Below are 23,522 nucleotides of genomic sequence, written 5' to 3'. Positions count from 1 at the left end.
GCATTGCCATGATTAAAAATGTGACAGTTATGGTTTTCCCAATGAAACGGTTTACCATGTTTTATGGGTATGTCCTATAACTAGAGCAATATGGAAAAGAATGTTGAGAATTTTGTATCCTATTTATGGTAAAGAGGTGTACACATGGGGTTTTGTGAGATGAGGAAGGTTACTTGAAGAAATACAAAATTATGAAAGGGACTATGTTGATTTTCTTCTCCTCTCCGATGAAAACGTGTATTGGAGGCATCTTATACTACACCAATCCATTGTTTGGAAGAAGACAAGGTTTGGTCTACGATATCTTCTTTAGTAGTTTGGATATTATGGAAGGCAAGATGTAAGTGTGTATTTCAAAAAGTCAAACCGAATGCGGTTGAGGTAGTCAAGGACATATGGTTGATGCTCCTACATACTCTAAGAGGTCAATATGAGGCAATACATGGTGAGCGTGATATTGTGTCTTGCAAGCAACAACAATTTCGAGAAATTTGGAAAAAGGTAGATGTCTTCACCTTTTTTGGGGACAGAATAAAATGGAGATATGGTCTACCAAGATGGATTTTTCCAGCCCCTGTCTTGAAACGACCATGCATGAGGGTTTCCGCTACCAGACATGTTGATTCATGTGGGTACGAGGGTTGTAATATATTGTATGGATTCTTTGTAGCCTTTGGGCATCTTTTCATTAATACCACGATGGATCTTGACATAAAAAAAAATTCTAGACATTGTAATTTTTTGGTTTAACAATATACATCGGGTTTAATTTTCTCGTTTTTTTGCAATGAGAAAGACATTGTAATTTTTTGGTTTAACAATATACATCAGGTTTAATTTTCTCGCTTTTTTGCAATGAGAAAGACATTGTAATTTTTTGGTTTAACAATATATGTCTCTTTTAAGTTTTTGGTTTTCTTTTTCAATGAGAAAGATATTTTTATTTTCTAGTTTAACAATGTACATTTTGATTAATTTTCTAGACATTGTAAATTTTTTTAATTTTTTTATCCCAAAAAAAGCTCCTTCCATTAGTTATAAAATTTTACAAATGAGACGATTATGTACAAATCCCTGTAGGGACACGATAGTTCCATCTTATGTGGATGCCCACTAACTCAAGAAAGGGAGAGGAAGACCATTGTTGGATGAAGGCTATTCGTTGTCTTTCAACTCCATTGGAGCCGCCCTTGAGCCCATCATATTGGCTCTTTAGAGTGGCTACAATTTCACTCCATATCTCTTGTAGTAACCTTGTTGGATGCGTTGTCGTAGTGTATTTCGTACACTACGTGAAAAATGTATAAAGTACTCGATTTAATAAATATGAAGAAAATGACGAAAATATCAAAATATATATTACATGTATTGGGCAAGATTCAAACCTTGTACCTCCATGTTACAAATTTGAAGGCTTACCATTACACTAACACATCATGAGTATTAGAAAAGCAAATATCCCACATAGAAAGGTTATTTCACGCATATTTTCTAGGAAAAAACAACACATGCACATTTAAACGTGCATGAACAGTATAGTTGATAAAAACACATGAGGTTAGGAAAGTATGTTAGAGAAAGCATATAGTCTATAGTTAGAGAAAAAGCATGGATTGCTAAGACTCTCTCATCACTATATAAGGATGGGGAGCACAATGTAATAAGGGGGGAGAAAAATAAATAAATAAATAATGGGGTGATTATTAGGGTCTAAATATTGATTAATATAATACTCGTGGGATTCACGAAGTTTTTTATCTCTCTTTTCCAATCTATTCCTATCGATTCCAAAGTATAATTCGGGTTAAATATTAATAAAAGTAAATTTAAACTATATTCATGGCATTCACGAATTTCTATCTCTCTTTCTTATAATCGATTCATATTCATAACTAAACTCGTCTCAAATTCTTCCTCCTCCTAGTCCAAAACCCTGGCGGTTCCCACCCGACTCACGCAACAATCTGGTGCCAAAAGGCACGACAGAGCGGTTTGGTTGGAAAAGACCCATCTACACCATTGTTTCCATAGAATCCAAAGAGTTATTGGGCTGACCATTTCCAACACAACTTGAGATTTGTCATGAAGAGGAGTTGAGTGGACATTGCCGCTGGTGGAGAAAAAAACCTCTTATGCTTTTATCACCAAAGTCATCCCCTCCTCCTGATGCTCATATCTGCCAACTGGGGTCTGCCATGATAGCCAACATATATTTCCCCACTTGATTGAGCCTTGCACCTGGCATAATTGCAACAAGCGTCCAACCCCCCGCCATATTCGATGGGACGTTGGACAGTCCCACAGAGCGTGTCGTATTGATTCTACTGCATTTGGGCACTCTACACAATTAGGAGAGCTAAGGTTCCCACGTTGCCATGCTCCCACCAGTAGGGACTTATGTATTAATAGCCATTGGAGCGTGGTACGTGTATTGTTGTTTCCAGATTTTCTGCCAAAACTTGGTGATAATTGTGGGAGGAACTTGAATTGTGTGCCAGACCTTCGCAACAGCCGGGTCTCGGGTGGTTTGAGCAGCTAGAATGTGGCGGCCCAATCTAGTTGTGAACTGGAAGAAAGGGATTGGTTTGCTTCCTTGCCCCGGGTAAGGATCAGGCCATGTCCATTGCAAAGGGTCCCAACTGACCTTACGTAGTCATGTGTTTTCATGAGTACATATGTGCCAATCGGGTTGTACTTTGATCGGATCAGGATCTACAATCCATTTATGACCAGTATACGCGAGTACTAGAATTGCGTTATTCTATGTTGGTGTCTCAATGTCTCGCAATTCAAAGCCTTCGATCCTATCTGGTGGTCCCCCACCTCTCGGGATCAGAGATCCCTCCTCCTCGTGGCCTATCCATTTCTCCATTGTCGTCCTTTGAGTAGCAAATTCCCTAATTAGTAGAGCGTTAATGATTTCTGATCTCATAGTCCATCCGCCCCTAATTCCATGGAGTATGTTGGCTTGATCTTGTAGTGGTAGTGACTTAAACCGTCACCAACATTCTATACTTTTTCCTGGACCTTCTGCAATGTATCCCCATGACAACCCCTTACATGATCCCAGTAGTTGATTAGATTCATCCTTGATACATGGGTTCCATAGGATACGTTGACTGAGCCAAGCAGGTTCGGAACTTGGTTGATCACACTTGAGCCCTCATCTAATGTCACACCATGTCTTCCACATGGATGCACTAAATCTATCCTCCAATTGGCGAGAGAAACTAGGTTTGAGATCCATGTTTAGAATCCATCCTATTTGGGGGGCCCAATTGACCCCTTTTCGTGGCCTAAAGTACGTGAAACGTAACCATAGTAGCATTTTCCAACAGTCATTTCCTGGTTGGAGTCCTTGCACCACAAATTTGGCAAGTAAGGCTTTTGATTGTGAAAGGGGATCAATAAGACCCAATCCCCCTCTCGACTTAGGTGTTGTGAGTATAGGCCACACCACCTTGGCGCGAGTTACATGGTCTTCCTTACCAGACCAAATGTAGTTATGGACCAATCCTTGAATATGATGTATACTTTCCTTAGAGATTGTCCAACATGATAGAGTGTACCATGCTATTGCGGGTAGTACTTGGTTTGCCACTATGATGTGACCCACTAGAGGCCCTTTGCGTACATGACCGATTTCACCTTGTTTGACTCGAGGATAAACATCCGACCTTCCTTTCGACCCCGAGCGATGAGTCGGCCTTCCTTCTCGATGAAGCAACCACCTTGGTTGAATCGAACTTGCATCCCTTGCTCCACAATTTGGCCGACCGAGACCACATTCTTCGTTATGGTGGGTACATGTAATACATTTTTGATGCAAGTTTGTTCACCATCTTTCCAGAATGGGACATTCCTGACATGCCGAATCGGATGAGTGGTATCGTCTCCAATCTCGACATAACCGGGTCGATCCGGCTCTCGCAAGTCTCGGAACCACTCTTGATGGGACGTCATATGGTTCGAAGCACCGGAGTCGACAAACCATACGTCTTCCGGACCAGAGGCATTAGTTGATGTAGAAGCCGACATAGAGTTTGCTCTATGTCTCATCACGAATAGTCCTCCGTAATCGTCGTACTCGGAGTTGTTGGCGTAATTCGTGAGTTGTCAGCTTGTGGACGCCGACTCACGAATAGTCCTCCGTAATCGTCGTACTCGGAGTTGTTGGCGTAATTCGTGAGTTGTCAGCTTGTGGACGCCGACTCACGAATAGTCCTCCGTAATCGTCGTACTCGGAGTTGTTGGCGTAATTCGTGAGTTGTCAGCTTGTGGACGCATCCTCTTTCGGCACTCTTCTTCGCGGTGGCTGACTTTCCCGCAATATCCGCATTCGATTGAGGTTTGTCAGCTCGGATCGGAATGTTGGTTCCCCCTTCTTCCGAAGGTTCCCCGATGGCCTCCATCTTGTTGCCGTAATTGACAGTTGTTTTCGTAACCCGAGCCTCATCCGCCTCGTCCTTAGCTGAATCAGCCTCTTCTTGCACGGTCGCGTCCTCTTCCTCCGTCCAAGTGCGTGTAGAGCATTTGGCCTTCCGAGCCATTACTCCTTGTTTGAACATGGTTTTCTTCGACCAACAACATGGATTGAAGATCAAAGAAGGAGGGCGGATTCTCCCATGCTAGTACGACGGTCTGCATCGTGCCGAACCGTGGTGCAAGGCCGTCAAGACATATTTGCACCATCTCGTCATCCTCCACGTTTACGCTTATCGAGCCGAGCGAATCACAAAGCTCCTTGATCTTCAAGGTGTAGCTCATGATGGACATATCCCTTTGTTGGATATTATTCAACTCTTGGCGGAGTTGAAGCTTTCTCGCGGTAATGTTGGCGGCGAAAATCTTTCGTAGATTCTCCCACGCTTCCTTCGGCATCTTGGCTTCTCAAATGTACCCGAGCATGTGGTCATGAACACATGTCGCCAAGCAATATATCACTTGGCTTGCCGCTTGCTCCCACGTTGCATAGTCGGCGTCTTCAGGTTTGGGCCGATTTTCTTGTGCTCCTTTGATGTAGCTCCAATAGCCTTGGCCGACAAGGTATTGGTGCATCTTGTACTCCCAAGATGCAAAGTTGTTGCGATCCAACTTCTTGCTAGGGAGAGCGCTCCCCATTTGAGTATTCATTGTCGATGTAGATTTCTTCCTTCTTTTCTTTTCCGTCTCTCTCGAACACAAGCTATGTAGTCACACTACGATAGCGATGAGCCGGTTCTTCTTGAACGTCGGCGTAGAGCACAACACATGATCACGATGAGGTGAGTGGGCTAGATCGAGCTACCAAATCGCTCTGATACCATGTAAAGAATCAATTGTGATTCTTGTGTAGCGGAAGAGATGTGTGTTATGTGTATGTGTGAGAGGAAAGAGGAGAGGAGAGAAACACAAGATGGATATGAGACAAAAAATGAAGTACTCAAGAAGAAGGAGATGTATATTAACAAGGAAAATATCATAAATGAAAAATGTAGCATTACAAGGAGTCACAACCGACTTGGTATGATGTATGAGGAGGGTGCTTTATATAGAGTCACCCTCTCTCTTCATTAACTTTACAACAACCACTCTCTCTCTTGGGGAATGTGAAGACTCATAGTCATGGGGAATATGTAACTCATTAGTTATGTGTCATAGAATATGATTCTATGACACATAGTTAATGTGTAGAGAGTAGTGGTGTGTGACTCTTGACCTTTGAGTAATCATAGATTCTCAAAAGGTGTGTTCACACGTTGTGCTATGTTGAGCTTGATTCTCAACAGTATACACATAGCTTCTCCCATTGTTTACGTTCCCTTCCTTGTAGAACTATGGGTTTGTTGTTGGAGCTATCGTGAATGGATTCGATCATATTAAAATCCCCTCCAATGCACCACTCTTCCGCACCCGCTACTTGTAGGTAGATGCGGTCCCAGAATGTTTCCCTTTCTGTTCTACTATTTGGAGCATAAACATTCATGAAATTCTAGCGTTGCCCTTGGATGGCCAACGTGCAAAAATGTGCCCTACCAAGTATAAGTGATTCCTGGTGTATTAAGCCTTGGGCTAGATGTTCCGGAATCAAAGTGCAAATACCACCATGATTTCCATCCTCCCCTATTGCTGGCTCCCAAATTGTTCGCCATGATCCTGGTAGAAAGTCTCCAATTTCCTTTAATTGTGTGTTATCGAGGTGGTGTTCCTACAACATGATGATGCCAGCAACACTCCCTAATAAATATTCTTCAAGATCCCTTCTCAGTTTCCATTTGTTTTGTTGGTCTAGTCGACTTCTGAGCCCTTGCATGTTCCATGTTACAATCTTCATACTCATGGAATGGGGTGGGAGTTTGCCAATTGTTCCTAGTGCTTTGCACAACAGGTCGTGAGTGAGGAGCACTCACCATTTAGACATCCAGTCACCATGGTGCACCAGAATTCTGTGTTATTCCAATGCTTCTTTAGTTCGTTCATGAGGGCTTCATCTTTTATTTTTGTGACAAAACAGGCTGCTTGACTGCATAGAGTATCTTTGATCTTGGACTTGGACTAGTCCTCTTGTGCCGGAAGCAAGAGTGGAAAAGAAATTGAGGTCATCAATACTCCATTCTTGTGTACCGCTAATACATGTACCCTTATTTTGTCCATTGTCATATGCCCTATACCTAGCCACTTCAAGTCATTTTGCAGGTGTGGTTCAAGGTCCTACCTAGATGTATCACACTCATTTGTGGCTGGGAAGGCTATGATATGAGGCGTGATATTCAAACTACTACCTTGGTTTGTTGTTTCTCCATTGGGTGCAGTTCCATTAAAGCTCCACATTAGGGTCTTAACATGACTTATCCTTTGTCGCTTCCATATTTTGTAAGCTTTAACGAGAATTTTCTCTTGTGTGTTTGGAGTCACCTTGGGTCTTTCCTTGGGGCTTAAGAAAGCACTAGGGGAGTGCTCATCTGGGGGGGGGGGGGGGGCGGGGGGGCTCTTGTTGTAGATCAAAACGATTGGGGCTCACTGGCGATGGAGGATTTTGTGACTGTGGAGTTTCACGTAGGACATGGGATTTCCCCACCACTCGCCATTCCATTACAGCCTTATCAGGGTGTGGTGGGGGAGGCTTCTAATTTCCTATGGTGTCCTTGTCAAATACTAGTGTATAATGGAATGGCCGTATTCACACTGTCCCTTTGGACAATCCAAGTTTGGGGCTATTTCTATAAATAGCATAAAGGGCAGTTGCCCTAGGATAGTCACTATATAAAGTGACTTTGTAACCTGTTGTTGTTGTTGTTGCTATTGAGGAATAAAATTGTATTTCTTTGTGCCTATCACTCTCTCTCTCTCTATGAGTATCTTGTGTTCATTCGCATACGCAGGTTCTTCACCATCACAGATGTTGTTTGTTCTTCCTCACTGACGACCTTGTCCCCAACATATGGTATCAGAGCATTGGAGGTTCTTCAACCTGCTGTCGGCCGTCCTCGTACACCACAACATTCTGTTTTTTGTAACTTCTTGAAGAACAGAGAAGAGAGAAGAAAAACAAGAAGTCTGCATCTCACTGTGTTAAATCACTAATTGGAGTAAGCTAGCCGGCTATACTCTGTTCCTGTGATTGTAACCACTTGAGATGAGCTACTTGTGCAACACTCGACCCAATCGTGCTTCATTCGGTTAAACGATATCCGAATAGGTCACTGGACGCTATTCACTCGCTTGTTGTAACCACCCACTACAGATTGGTCTCCTGGCAACAACCAAATTCGTGCTTCATTCAGCTGATCGTCATTCGGGAGGATCAGTTGGATCCGTCCCTCTCATCGCTGCAGTCACCTGAAGTAGAATCGGCCCAAACAATCGGTCTCTTGTAATCAGTATTCGGTATAAAATTGGAAGCTAACCGGGCTCACTCCGACTCAGCAACATTCAGGAAGAGCAGCCGGTTCTGTCCCTCAAGTTACCGTAGTCACTCCGAGCAAGTTCAGCAACAAGTATCCGAAACCAAACCGACTCGGGTTCGAAACCGACTAGAACGATATCGGGTGAGCTGACTGACTGCACCCCACTAAGGTTCGTAATCAACTCCGAACCGAGTCTTACCAACCGAAACTGAAGCAGATAGCATCAACATCCGGCTCATCGGAGATGAGTCTAAGGAGGTTCGATGGTTCGAACTTCAACTTCTGGAAGGAATAAATGCAGGACTATCTCATAGTCAAGGGTCAGATAAACCCGATTGAGAATGAAAATCCTCCATAAGCATACAAGGCAAACGAGTGGCTAAAGCTGGACAAAATCGTCCGCGCCATGATTCGAATGCACTTGTCAGAGTCAGTGTACTTCACAGTGCAATCATGCACGACAACTTTTGAACTTTGGAAAACACTGTCGGAAACTTATGAAAAGAAGGTCGCCGCAACGAAGATGTATCTGATCCGGCGCCTCTACAACTTGCGGATGAAAGAATCTGATTCAGTTTAGGCACACCTCACGAGTACGAAAGCATAAGCTCCCAAATCTCGTCTCTAGGGACAACAATCGAGGATGAACTTAGAGCAATGATATTCATGAGTAGCCTCCCCTCTTCATGGTAAACTTTCGTAACAACCGTGTGCAATGCTTCAATGACTACCGTTAAGTACTCCGAAGTCACGAGCGCAATCCTGACTAAAGCAGCTCGGAGAAAGTCTTTCGCCAAAGACCCGGCAGATGAAGCTTACGTAGTACAAGGTTCGACCGACCGATCGAACAACCGGGGAAGAAGTTCTTCCCGACTGCCGAACAATCAGCGAAGTCGGAGCAAGTCCCGAGACAACCGAATCTGCAACTACTGCAAGAAACCGGGACACATCAAAGCCGACTGTCGGGTACTCAAAGCAAAAACTGACAAAGCTCACAGAGCGGATTAGAAGAGTAGCCGGCATGAGGAGGTCAACTACGTCGGCTCTTCAGCCGAAGTTTTGATGACCGGCCCGAACATATTGTCCGTAGAGAACCCAGTCGAATCAAAAGTTCTGCTTACGACTGAGGAATCGAGCACATGGCTCCTAGTCTCAGGCACATCGTATCATGTGACACCTCACCAATCTCAGTATCGGCAATACTCGGACCGGCACTCTGACTCAGTTCGAGTCGGAAACTCGCAACAGTGTGCTATAATCGGAATCAGCACCGTAGAGCTCAACCTTCTGGGTGGCTCTACACTCATATTACACAACGTCTGACACGTTCCTGAGCTTTCAAGACCCTTGATCTTAGTCAGACAACTTGATGAAGCCGGCATCCGTGCCGGGTTCTCATCAGGAGGGTGGACACTCCACAAAGTGAACCTCCTGCTTGCTCGAGGACCAAAGGTACATTCCTTGTATCCTTTATAAGTCACACTCAAAGAGGGTGACTTATTTTTGGTTGATATCCCCGTGTCATCGTTATGGCACAGATGACTTGGACACCTCAGCAAGGCCGGCATAACGCACCTATCCAAAGCCAGTTACATCCCGAAACTCTCCTTCTCGAATCACCAATTTTGCGAGCATTGCTAGTACGGCAAATGGGTAGCCGCATCACACCCGATATCAGCACCAAGAGAATCGAGTCCCCTCGATTTGGTCCACTTGGACATCTGTGGCCCGATGCCACATCAGTCTCTCGGTGGTGCTTCGTACTTTGTCAGTTTCATTGACGACTCGACTCGAAAGGTGTGGGCTTACCCCATTAGAACCAAAGATCGGGTCTTCTCGATCTTTTCCGAATGGCTTGCAATGGTCGAAAACCAAACCGGTCGACAACTGAAATGTCTCCGAACCGACAACGGAGGAGAATTCAAGTCTGGAGAATTCGTCAAATTTTGCCAGGGACGCAGCATTCGACGTGAATTTACAGCACCTTATAGTCCGGAGCAGAACAGAATTGCAGAATGCATGAATCGGACGATTCAAGAATGCGTAGTATCCATGCTCCAACACTCCGAACTGTCGAATGGCTTATGGGCAGAGGCTCTACTTATGGCAGTACACATAATCAATATGTCGCCAAGTAGAACTCTAGGACTTAAAATACCTCAGGAAATATGGACCGATAGTAAGCCGAGTTATGACAAGCTGAGGATCTTCGGCTACGAGGCGTATGCCCTCATACCAAAGGACGACCGCCGGAAACTCAAACCAAGATCAAGGAAATGCCTTTTCCTTGGATATGGACCCGACGGCGAGATCGGATACCGACTCTGGGACCCCGAGCACAGACAAATCGTTCGAAGTTCGGACATCGTGTTCAACGAGTCGGCTATGCATAAAATGGCCGAAAGGCTTATTGAAGTCCGAACGGTAATATTTTCCGAAGTGCCAACACTTCATTAAGGCCTAGCCCACAACATGAGATCGGTTTCATGGGTAACCGACACCTCCCGTCCTGAATCCAACAATTCAGCACAGCCGAGTGGCTCGGCTTCCGACCATCCGACACGCCCACCCGATGTGACCAGTCCAGTCATACCTCGAAGATCCGAGAGACTGTCGCAACCTCCGAAAAGTTACTCTCCCAGAATTTTCTTTACCGACACCGGTGAACCAACGTCTTACGAAGAAGCATCGGCTATGGTTATGCATCAAGGAAAGTTTGTCGAAAAACTACTACAACGTTTTAACTTTGAGGATGGCAAGTCGGTTTCTACACCTGTGGAGATAGGATTTAGGTTCTTAGTTGAGGATTCCAATGATGCATTTAATACTTCTTTGAAAAGAATTGCGTGCGGAAGCTTGTAGATGAAATTGGCTTCATGGATAGCAACAGAAAATATACATAGGTTTAATAGAAAGCTTCACACAATACACACAAAGAGAGCGAGAGAGACAAAGAGAGAGCAGAACAGTAAACACTCAATTTAAAAAATACTCAAAGACTCTGTCTGTGTACATACAATGTGCTCACTAAGCATTTTTATACAAGTCCATAAAAGGACAGACAAAAGTACTGACATGTACTTCAATGCTCGTACTGAGCGACTGACACTAACTCCCAAAAATATGCCTACGTACTAGGCTAGGATAGTAGGCCTCTAACAACCTACCGATTACATTTAGATCTGGACACTGATCTGGCTCTTGGCTTGTTCAGCCATCGGATCATGCTGGGCTTCCTCGCTCAACACTCCCCCTCAAGTTGAACTTGGGGTCGTATTGTGGTGTCAGTATCTATCGGTCCTTCCCTCCAAATCCTCCTGGCGTCTTCTCTCCTTGCTCACGCTCCTTGCCCCGTTCGGTCCCGCTTTCGACGATCCGTCCAGTTCCACACTCCTTGACCTTCTCGATCGGCCCATCTCAGCCCCATCGTTGCTCCGACTTCAGTGCTTCTTGACCCATTGGCTCCTTCGTGTCAATGACTTCCGCTACCTTCTTGTTTTCTTGGCCTTCAAATGACCTGACACCTCCGAATCAAACTGTTGAACCGAATTTGTTGCCTCCGATTCGTTCCCGCTCTTGTCCAAGTTGGCTATCTCCAACTCATCCTCAATCTTTAGGCCCTTCACGGACCATGTCCAAGTGCTGGCCTTCTCCTTCCAGTCGGCTATGTGTTACCGACTAGGAACTATGGTCAGTCCTTCGACCTAGACCTCCAAGTGACTGTGTGACCACGAATGGTAGCGTCTGTGCATAATACTTAGTGGGATATTCCCCGTAACCTAGCAACGTATAAGGGAGACGGCTACAACCGAGCTCCTTTGACAATGGGCTAACACACACACCGTTACTTACTCCTACGCTGTCAAGTGTTACAGACACACAGTAGATTAGTCGTAGCTACACACAGAGCTCAGAGAAGATAGAACTGTATTACGATACGCCTCTTACATTCAAAATTACATGCTCCCTCTATCAAAGGTTTTCTGCCCTTTATATACGCAGGGACTTTTAGCCGTTCACGCTTCCCGCGTGAACCGTTACATGCATTACAATATTATACTATTCCGTGTTCCTGCGCTCTTGTCCGTCAGTTACAATTCCGGTGGACAACACCTGGCACGCTTGTGGGACAATGCCATGGCACGTCGGACCCATCCCTTTAATCTTCTTCCAACATTGCCATGATGTTTGGCTTTGCTACGGTGTCCGCATCCGGGGACGACATAGGGCCCGTAGGTGCATCGTGGTGTGGTTCCCTCATGGTGTTGCGATCGTCCTGTGTGGGCGGCCTGGGTTCTATGGGCTCTTCTTGGGCTAGGGGTTGGGCTCAGCCGTCGGCAGGTTTGCGGTCGGTCGCGGCTTCATCTCATCCGTCACTTCCTCCGTGGTGTCGGCCGTCGGTGTACGCTCTGGGTACCGCTTGGTCCGCAACGTTCTCCGTGTGGTCGGCTGATGGTGTATGCTCCGGTAGATGGGGTTCCTCTTGGGCAGTGGTTTCGCTGTCTGGTATTGTGGGGGACTCCGCTCGCCATTCCTCACTGTTCACCGTAGTTGTAATTTCTGGGGACCTGGCCTGAGGTTCCTCTTCTTCGGCAATATCCGGAATTGGTGTCGCGATGGATTCCTCATTTGTTCGCATGATCTGGTGAAACAGATCCTCTTGACTCTCACCAAAATCATCTAATAGCTACGCGAGTTCTTCAAAATGTTGGTCTGCTAGTGCACGATAGTCCTGCGCTAGGTCCTCGTGTACTGCTGCAATGCTCTCCTCATTGAGTTTATAGAAGCTTCGACCGTTTTTTCTTCGGTTCTCCGAGTCCGCACGATACGCGTGCAATTCCGCCACTTGGGCTGCCCACGCCATCCATCCTTTGTCTAGCATCGTTTTCAATTGCGTTGTAAACCTCTCCCAATTCGTTTGTAGAAGGATACGCACGTTGTTTGTGATGGCCTGGCAATGGTTGCGTGCTTCTTCCATCAACTTCTTGAGGTTTGCAATTTCTTGCTGAGTAACTGCTGCCTCTTCTTCATACATGCTCTTCATACCCGCCCACAAGTGGGATTCCTTCGCATATAGTTCTTCTAATTTCCCCATTTCATTGTTTAGGGGGATTTCGAGCTAATGCCTTCTTTCTTGTTTGCCCACCAGCTGCTCGTCGAACCATGCCTTCTTTTTCTCCAATAAGGCTTGCAGTCCCACGATTGCCGCCTCTAATTTCTTCGCTTCCTCCCGTAATTGGGCATTTTCTTCTTTTGTCTGGGTGTGCTGTGCTATCTCCGCAACGAGTTTCTCTTCAAGGGTTTTTACTGCCTTTCGGCCGTTGGCCCGGATGTCCTTTCCCCTGTCTGAGGACTGGCGAAGTTCAATGCGGAGGCGATCAATTTCTGATTGCGCTAGTTGTACGACCCTTTTTGCTTTTGAGGCAATGGCGGTCTGAGCCTCAATCTCTTCCTTCAAGACTTCGATGGCGTGGTTTGGTGGTGGAGTTTCCTGTTGCGCCGTAGTCGTGTTAGTTTCCAACTCCATGATGCGTTCGTTGGGTTTTTGCAGCTCGGCTAGGGTCAGTTTCACCTTCTTCCAAACATTCTTATTTTTAATGGCCATCTCCCTGGCGCCCGTGCTGACCTTTGCCAATTGCCTATGGGCTTCGACTAGGGCCATGTTTAATGGGGGTAGTTTCATCCCCATTCAACGTATCCCGGAGTTGCTCCATCTGCCGACTTTGGCTAACTGGTCCTCATCGTCGCTCTCCGTCGTTTGTGTTAAGGTGCGCTCGATCATCTGGCGCTCCGCGTGCTCCTCGGCCATTCGTTGTGAGGCCTTTATCTATTGCGTTGCCAAGAATTCCATGAGCTCAAAAGTGGTTCCGTACTGCAAGAGTGCACTGAACTCATGGGCCGTGTCCGAGATATCTAGATATGCCAAAACCTCGCTTTCCGCCGTCAATACGGCTTTCCCTCGTTGTGACTGGGCCGTAATGATTGGTCGTGGCTCCCGGATTATTTCAAAGGTGGTGTTGGGCTCCGTAGCTGCGGAGTCATCGCCTTCGGTTGTTGTCTCTACCGTCATGGGTACGTCTTTAACTAATCCCCACCCATCTTTCCTGCCCAGCCTTCGCCGTTTCGGCCTAGGGCTATCATGCTGTGGTTCGGCATCTGGTTCTAGTGCCACTTCCGCGGAGCGCGCCGCCTGCTCTTCTGGCATTGTTCGTGTGTTCGGGTAGGCGGGTTGGGGTTCATCCTCCCACTCTATGGAAGCTAACTCCGCTAACTTGTGCTTCGCGGATCGGGGCGGCAGCGTGGGTTTGCTGGGCTACGGTGCCGGCAGGCCTCGGGGTGGGAATAGTACCGTCAGGTACTATTGTATGATAGGCCTGACCTTCTTGCCTCCTTGATACGCGTGCAAGACTTCCCTTAACGTCGGCCCCGTGATGACTCCCCAATCGACCCTATGCCCTTCAAAGGTATCAATAATGATACCTGCCTTCTGCTTGGGCATCCCATATGCATTTACGTGTACGCGTCCGACCTCTAATAGGAACTTGGCGACTTCAGGGAAAAAGGGATACAGGATCTCCTTCGTTCTATAGGCCTTGGCAAAGGAGGAATACGGGCCGAAATACCTCTATAGCAACTCCGCAGGAGGGATTTCGAAATGCCTTTAACCTAGTGATGACAGGTCAACCTTTTTCCGAATGGAGGAGTTGGTGACCGTGTTGATATTGAGGTTTCTGGCGATGTCCAATGCATCCGGGTGTGGAGGTGACTCTGCGACCCTGATGTACCCATCCACGCATTTCTCCACGAGCCATCGACGTAAGGTGGTAGAGATAAATATCGGCATAGTCAGAGTAGGCTCGTGGGGAGAAGATTGGTGGTTTTGGTGGGTTTCAGCTCTGTGATAGGATGGAGGAGAAGGTGAGGGAGGGTAGCGATGAGAGCGCTGAGAGTTAGGAGGTGGATTTGTGTTGTGTAGAAGACCTTCTATTTCCTTCTTTTTGTGGTCTAGGGTTCATTAGGCGGTGAGCCATCGTGGTGCCGCGTGTTCTTGGTCTAGAAGTCTGTGCATGCATTCAGTCCTTTTTTAATAGCGTCGCTATCTTCTCTCTCTTTTTCGTAATGGTTACATATAGCCTATTTTTACACTATGATACTAGTGGGTCCGTCCACTTACGCCGCGAGTTCTCCGGCTTTGTCCTATTCAGCGGTGAATGGGTTAGGTGGCGTAGGGCCTAGGTAAGGTGTAAGGCGAAACCCATTCACCTTTTGTCGTAAGACTTCCCCAGCCAGTGTGCCTAGTTGGAACGTGCCTTGTTCCGCTCCTATTATCTAGTACAGGCCTGTCCAGCGAAAACTAGTACCGCTTGACCGACCGCGAAATCCTTTTCCCGTGCGTTCCAATGTCTATCCACAAACGCTTTATGCCGTCGTTGTTCCTGCTCCAACACAACCATGTTGCGTATGCGTTTTACACCAAGTTCGAGCAGCTGGTGGAGCCATACCTCCTCCGACTTGGCTTCCGATAGTCGGTCACGTACCTGAATCCATAAACTGGGTATTTGAAACTCTATTGGCATCACGGCCTCCAACCCAAATGCTAGTCGAAATGGTGTTGACTGTATGCTTGTTTTGTAGCTGGTTCTGTACGCCCATAACGCACTATGTAATTTGGTATCCCAGTCCGTTCTATTTTCATTGATGATTTTCTTTAAGATGGGTTGCAACGTCTTGTTGGTGGATTCCACCAACCCATTCGCCTGTGGATAATATGGCGTACTTTTCTTGTGGACTACGGCATAATGATGTGTTAGTTCTTGAACGATCGTATTGAGAAAGTGGCTCCCCTGGTCACTGATAAGCTCAATCGGACAGCCGAACTGACACCAGATGTGTTCATAAAGGAATCTCGTTGTGACGGTCGTCGTATTCTCTCGTAGTGCCTTTGCTTCTACCCACTTGGTGCAATAATCCGTGGCTACCAATATGTATTTCTTGCTCATACGGGCCGCTGCCGGTGTGAAGGAGCCCACAAAATCCAATCCCCACTTTTGGAAGGGATTTAACAGTAATACGGGCTGGTGTGGCATCCTTGCGCACTCCGTGGGCTTGCCCACCCGTTGACACAAATCACACGTTTTGCAATACTCGTATGCTTCATTCTGTGTAGTCGGCCACCATAGGCATGCTTGCCATATTTTCCAGGCCGTAACATCGCCCATGTAATGGCCGCCTACCGTGCCGTAGTGAGCCTCCCATAAGACTGCTTCTTTCTCATCCTGACGTACACCGCGTCGCCAAATGCCATCATTACCTTTCTGATATAAAACTCCTTCTATTAGGCAGAAGTTACGGCTCCGGACGGCTAATCATTTCTTCTCGTCCGTGTGTAATTGTGGTGGAAGCAGTCCTGTAGTAAAAAAGTATGTCATTTCCATAAGCCACCGGTCTGGAAAGGTCGTTTCCGTTCTTTCTGCTAGTGCTGCTACCCGCAGAATGTCTGCGTTCGGAAAGTCGTCGTCGTCCTTCTATACTGTTTCTCCATTATCGAGTTGGCTCAAAAAATCTGCCACTGCGTGTTGCGTACCTGGGCGGTGCTAAATTACAAAATTGAATTCTTGAAGTAGCAACATCCATCATGCCAATTTCCTTGTCAGTGCTTGTTTCTCCACCAAATACATCAGTGCCAAATGATCCACGTGGAACGTGAATTTCCTCCCCAACACATAATGCCGGAATTTATTGATACTATAAATCATCCCTAACACCTCACGCTCCGTTGTGGAATAGTTACGCTCAACTATTGATAATTTGCGACTAGCGTAGTACACTGGCCGGTACCAATTCAGTTCGGTGAGCTGCATTAGCGAACTTCCTATTGCTATGTCCGAGGTGTCTACGAACACGTGGTGTCATGATATGGCAAGACTCAAACCCATGACCTTATGCTATATGGGTCGAGCTCTTACCATTAGACTATGAATTGTAATTTGTAGAATATTATTTTCATTTATGCTTTATCATAGAAAATTGATGTATATTCCAGATCTCTCTAGAACATTCTAGAAGCTTCAGGATTATTCCTAAAAACACTATAAAAGGAGGCACAAGGCATTGTTTTGAACCAAATTGGTTCAACGCCAGTCTTAAGCCTCTTAGCCACTTGTACTTATCTTTTTCACATAATATATTAGCTGTTGTCATCATCTTTCTCTCTCTCTCATTCTCACTATCTCTCTCTCTCCTCTTCTCACTTCCTCTCTTGGGAATCTTACGCAGTCCCGTCCTCTTAGTACTAATAGTACTGCTCTTCTTTAGTACTAATTCCATCTCTGCTTGTGTACTATTCCTGACACGTGGAATGGCTTCGCCCAAACTGGTGGTTGTACGACGGGTGCTTGTGTGATCATTATCTTGAGCGCCTCATAGGCCTTCTCCTCCGTTGTAGTCCATTGGAAGGGAGTCCGATGCACGGCGGCATGTAATGGTGTGGCGAAGTCCGCCAAGTATCGTATCATCCGACTATGCCATCGTATTTGTCCTTAAAACCGGCTGAGTGATTTCGTGTTTGTCGGAGTTTTGGCTTGAGTAATTGCGGAGATCTTGTTCGGATCAACCGTTATTCCATCCTTGCTGACTATATGGCCTAGGAGAGTCCCGATGGTCACACCGAAGGCACATTTCGCGGGATTCAGGCTTAAGCGTGCGGTGCGGCAACGTTCTAGGCACAGTTGCAGATGCGTAAAATGGTCGGTTTTTTTCCCATATACTTCAAAATCATCTAAAAAAACTTGCATGAATGCTGGAATATATTCCCCAAAGATCTCCGTGATTGTCTGTTGAAATGTCGCCAGCACTGTTTTTAGCCCGAACATCATGACAACTGCCACATAGACTCCCCAGTCCGTGACAAATGTCGTCTTCTCTTGGTCATCGGGATGCATGCGTACCTGGTTATATCCACTGAAGCCATCTAAAAAACTGTATATGTCATGTCCTACGACGGCGTCTAGTACGCTATTGGTGAATGGTAAAGGGAATGCGTCTGTAATGGTTACAGCGTTTAATTTTCCGTAATCCACGCATACTCGTATTTTGCCGTTTTTCTTTGGAACGACTACTATCAGACTTAACCATGTGGCTTGTTTAATTGGCCGTATGAATCCCGCCTTTAAGAGTTTGTCAATTTCTTCTTTTACATGGGTCACGTAGTTCGGGTTCATGCGGTAGCAGTGCTGTTGGACCGGTTTTGCGTCTGTTGCTAAATTGATCTTATGTTGATAGAACTTCGGATCTAACCCCTTCATGTCCTCGAGAGCCCAGGCGAACACATCTTTATATTTCTTGAGTAGTTCGAACATTGCGTCTCTCTGGTCCAACCTTAATTCTTTTGCGATAGAGAGAAAACGGGGTTCTAACGTCGTACCCACGTTTACTTCTTCAAGGGCGGAGGGGGTGACTCGTCGTGAAATTTCCATTTCCCTCTCAAATGCTGCCCGTGCTCTGCTTAGTTCCAATATTGACTCCGGGTTTGGTTCGCAAGCCTCGTCGTGGAGAGTAGTGGCCGTGGCATATCTGCCTCGGTTGCGATGACGTTCATTTCGAACAGCGGAATAATCCGAGGGTGCTCGTCGAGGTATGCCTCTAATTCTGCATCATCCACCCTGGCCAACATATTTATATCTTCCGCGTATAATGGTGTTATACCCTTGGATTGTGTCGCCCTTTCCTCCATAGGTACGCGAACGTTGGTGCGTCCGTGTCGAAAACTAATACACTTGTGTTGCCAGCTCTGCTTGATATTCGTTGCACGAAGCCACGGTCTGCCCAGCAGCATAGGGTATGCCCATGGGGCATCCAGGGTGAGGACTACCGCCGAGATGTCAAAGCGATGTCCTCCAACGATAATGCCGACCTTGCATATCAACCCCAATGGTCGTACTAAGCGGGTATCTGCCATACGGAGCTAGAACTGGCAAGCCTCCCATTCTGATATGCCTAACTACTCCCATGTTTTCCCACTAATTACATTAACCCCCGAGCCGCCATTGATTACGCATCCTGGGATTTCCTGACCGTGTAATATCAATGTAATAGCCGGTGTTGTGAAGAAAACCGGGCATAGGCGGAATCGGAGAAAAAGGCGCATGAACCGGCTCTTACACAAATGGGCACATGAATTGATATTTTGTACATGATTCATAAATGGATCGGCTGATGTAAACACTAGGTAGTATACATTTATTAGGGGGGATTGTGCGTATCTCCGTCGAAAGGGACAGGGAATAAAGCGATTTGACTAGGGAGAAAGGGGGCCCTTTTGGCGAACTATTTAAGGAGGGAGAGAAGAAAGGGGAAGATATCGCGCGTTAAGGAAGAAGAAGTGCTGCTACAGAACGAAGTGCCGAGCTCTCTCTTCCCCTCCGGTCGTCGGTCTCTGTGGGTGTCGGGAGTTCGCTGCCTCTGCTTTGTTGATAGCCCGTGTGCTTCAAGCAGAGGCTCTCCCCCTTTTGGTTCCTGGAGTTGTGCGACAGTCGTCTGTGTGCGTGAGTGGGACCCCGTGTCGGGCCCATTACCGGGTTGCCGGTTGTAAGCTATTGATTTTAGTAATTGGATTCTTGTTTCTCGCTCTTAACTCTTCTCTGTGTATCTCTCCCTCTCTCCCTCTCTCTCTCCATCTCTCTCTCCTTGGTCCAAGACCCCCGTGGTCCCGCCTCTTTCTACACGCACGCGGGTAACAACGCGACACCGGGTTGTGGTGATCCACTACAGACGGTCCGTCGCTAATGTCCGTGAGATTCATAGCGACACTCACCCAGGGTATGCCCGTCACCCATTCTTCCATGGTCTGGCGGAAGCATGGGACTAATTGCAGCAGCTTCTCCATGGTTAACGTTATCTCGCAGCCCGCCAGTGCTTGCCAAATGGGGTCCGGGGCTGGTCCTTCGTCCTCCACTAGCTCCATTGTGTTCATGGACTCCTTCCGCATGCATTCTGTATTTGTCGCATTTGCTTTTTCAACCCATGCCTAGGCTTGTCGTCGTATCTCATCTTGCGCAGACCAATCAACCATTTTTGTTTTCTGGCGTGTCGTGACTTGCTGCACTTCCGCCGTAATTGTATTGACGGCGGGCCCCTTGCCCTTGCGTACTGTGCATTGCGTGGCATAATGTACCTAGCAGCGTATAAGGGAGATGGCTACAACTGAGCTCTTTTGACAGTGGGCTAACACACACACCGTTACTTACTCCTACGCTCTCAGGTGTTACAGACACACAGTAGATTAGTCATAGCTACACACAAATCTCAGAGAAGATAGAACTCTATTACGATACGCCTCTTACATTCAAAATTACACGCTCCCTCTATCAGAGGTTTTCTGCCCTTTAAATACGCAAGGTTTTTTAGCCGTTCACGCTTCCCGCGTGAACCGTTACATGCGTTACAATATTATACTATTTCGTATTCCTGCGCTCTTGTCCATCGGTTACTATTCCGGCGGACAACACTATGTCCTTCTTGACTCTGCCGCTATTGCCGCTTGTTCCGACTTGTTCGGATGTACCAACTTCTTCAGTCGACTTGGCTCCCTTTTTCTTCTTGCTTCCCCCTGTTTCAATCTTCTCCTGTTGTCCGGCTGTTTTTCCGGTGCATTCGCCTGTTTTTCCCTTTCCTGTTCAGGTTCTCCCCCTCAAGTGCGGCATCTCGAGATGCTATAACCCAAGAATCTCTAAAAAATGTTGCAACTTGTCTAATCCAAGTGGCTTGGTGAAGATGTCGGCAACCTGCCGATCCGTTCGAACATACCGGAGTTCGACTTCACTGCTCAGGACCCACTCACAGACAAAGTGATAATGCACTTCTATGTGTGAGAATGAAACACGAGGTTCTTGACAAGCTGCATGCTACTCATATTTTCGTAGTAGATCGGGATCAGAGTCCGAGGTTTTGCAACAACCGCCGAAACCACATGGTTTCACACATGGTCACGGTAGCGCCCCGATACTTAGCCTTAATGCTCAACAGAGCCACAATTGGTTGCTTCTTGTTGCTCCACGCAACAATCGCGCTCCCGAGAGAGAACATATAACTAGAGGTGGACCAACAATCCGACGCGTCACCAACCCAGTCGGCATCGGTATAGCTGACTAGCTTTTCGGTTATACCATGTTGGTATAATAGTGCTCAATCCTTAGTGCTGCTGACATACCTGAATATTTGGTGCGCGCATTAAAGGTGCTCCACGGTCGACTTCTACATAAATTGACTTATCATCCAGACCAGATAGCTGATATCGGGTCAAGTGATAATAAGATAGATGAGGCTTTCGACAATTTTTCGGAACCATGTCTTGTTGCAAACCGGTCTGGAGTTTGGACGAAGCTTCAAGTTCCGGTCCAGGGGTGTGGACATAGGTCTGCAATCAGTGATGCCAAACTTGAACAACATATTCAATACATAGTGTCTCTGAGACAACAATATGCTGTCGGAGGTATGGATCACTTCGATCCCAAGAAAATAATGAAGGTCCCTGAGGTCCTTCATTTCGAATGCGTCCGACAACTAGGACTTCACACGGCTGATTTCAATGACTAGGTCGTCGACATACAAGAGGATACATATCGGACCTTCCGGACCTTGCTGAATGAACAACGAAGAGTCAGGCTTCGAGGCTGCAAACCCTAGCTTACACAACCGGTGTGTGATTTTCGAATTCTAAGCTTGCGAAGTTTGCTTCAGGCTATAAAGTGACTTCTTGAGTCGGCACACTGTCGACTTGTTCATCTCTGACTAAAATTTGGGGGGTTGAGTCATGTAGACCTGCTCTTAAAGATCACCTTGAAGAAACATGTTCTTCACATCCATCTGATGAAGATGTCACCCCTTTGCCGCAACAACCTCTAGCACCACACGAACTGTTGTCATATTCGCTACCGGAGCGAAGGTCTCATCGTAGTCGATTTTGTGGGTCTGCGCATATCCTTTCGCCACGAACCGGGCATTGTACCGGTTGATTGAACCGTCACCATTATACTTTACCTTGTACACCCATTTGTAGCCGATAGGTTTGCAATGTTGGGGAGGGTCAACCAAGTCGCATGTATCGTTGGCATCGAGTGCCCGCATTTCTTCCTCCATAATGACATGCTAGTTCACATCTTTCCTCACTTCTACGTAGCTCTCTAGCTCACGCACTTCCACCACTTTCATCATGTATGCATAGTGATGCGACATGTACTCTTGCGCCATCTCATAACTGGGTTCTTCTGGCGGGTAAATCAGCGAAGCTTCTGGTTCGCCGATTTTAAGGCCCTCTTGGCCCACTCGGACTTCATCTCTAAAGGTCCATCCTTATTCTTTCCGAAGTCATATTCGCTCTGATCCGACTCATCCCTGTCGGTGTCATATTCCGACATCTTCTTCTTGTCGTTCTCTTTGCACATGAACCACCTCTTTGGTTCTCTGCGTGGGGAGACCACGGCCACGTCTCCGCTACTCGCTGGCTCTTCATTCGACTGGTCGTTCCAACTTAGTCTCTCATTTGGTCCGCTCAGCCGGAATGAGATCAGACTCTCATGTAGAGTTCCCAACTCTTCTTCTTGTCCTGCCTGGATCTTGTTGGGATCACTCACATCATCTTACAGAATCGAGTGGTCGGGAGTCAGAGTCAGTAGAGAATACTAGGACGCCGACTCGTCGAATTCGACTTCTCGGGTCACTCAGACTTCCTTTGTCCCGGGGTTGTAACACTTATACCCCTTTTTCTCATTTGAGTAGCCGACTAGTATGCCCTTCTTCAACTTCGGCTTTCTTCGCTTCTCAGTCGGTACATGCACTCCCTAAGGTGCCTTAGGTTTGGCTTCTACCCGAAATACAACTCATGTGCTAACACCTTATCCTTGATCCGGTTTTGGCTGTACACTGCCATCCGGACTGCTTTGGCCTAGTAGAACTTGGGCATGCTCTTCTCTTCTAGCATCGCCTATGCCGCCTCCACAATCGACTAGTTTTTTATCTTGGCAACACCGTTTTTCTCCAGCGTATATCGGCAACTAAATTCTCTCTGAATTCCCTTCTGCTGCAAATAACTATTGAATTGATCGGAAATATACTCTTTTCTGCCATCCAACTGTCGGCACTTGATCTTTCTTTCCTTTTCCCGTTCAATTAATCTCTTTAAGTTCCGGAAACAATTGAAAACTTCACTCTTCTTCTCGATCCAATAGATGCATGTGTGCCAACTGAAGTCGTCGATAAAGGAGACGAAATACTGATTCCCGCAAAGACTAACATTTTGTCTCACTGCCCATACATCTAAATGTATCAATTTGAGCTTGTTATAGCTTTGGTTTCTTTCGGTGGGGAATGGAAGTCGGTGTTGCTTCCCGAGTTGGCAGGCTTCACAGGTTCGGGCCTTCCAGCCACTAAACTTTGGCAGTCCGAACACAACTTGTTTTGACCTAAACTTATTGATAATTGACGTGGCCCATCCGCTTATGCCATAGGTGAATGTCCGACTCGAAGTTTCGTCCTTTTGCAAATAGAGCGGTGCCTACATCGTTGGTGTTGAGGATAAACATCCTCCCATCCCGGCCCCCTTGCACGATGATCTGGCCCTCTTCAAGCACCTGAGATGCG

This window comes from Azolla caroliniana, unplaced genomic scaffold (assembly GCF_043228905.1).
Source record: "Azolla caroliniana isolate FFs.n. ecotype wild unplaced genomic scaffold, voAzoCaro1.0.p SCAF_3, whole genome shotgun sequence".
Taxonomy (NCBI): Eukaryota; Viridiplantae; Streptophyta; class Polypodiopsida; order Salviniales; family Salviniaceae; genus Azolla; species Azolla caroliniana.
The sequence above is the reverse complement of the archived record's forward strand: the minus strand, read 5'-3'. Positions refer to the sequence as shown.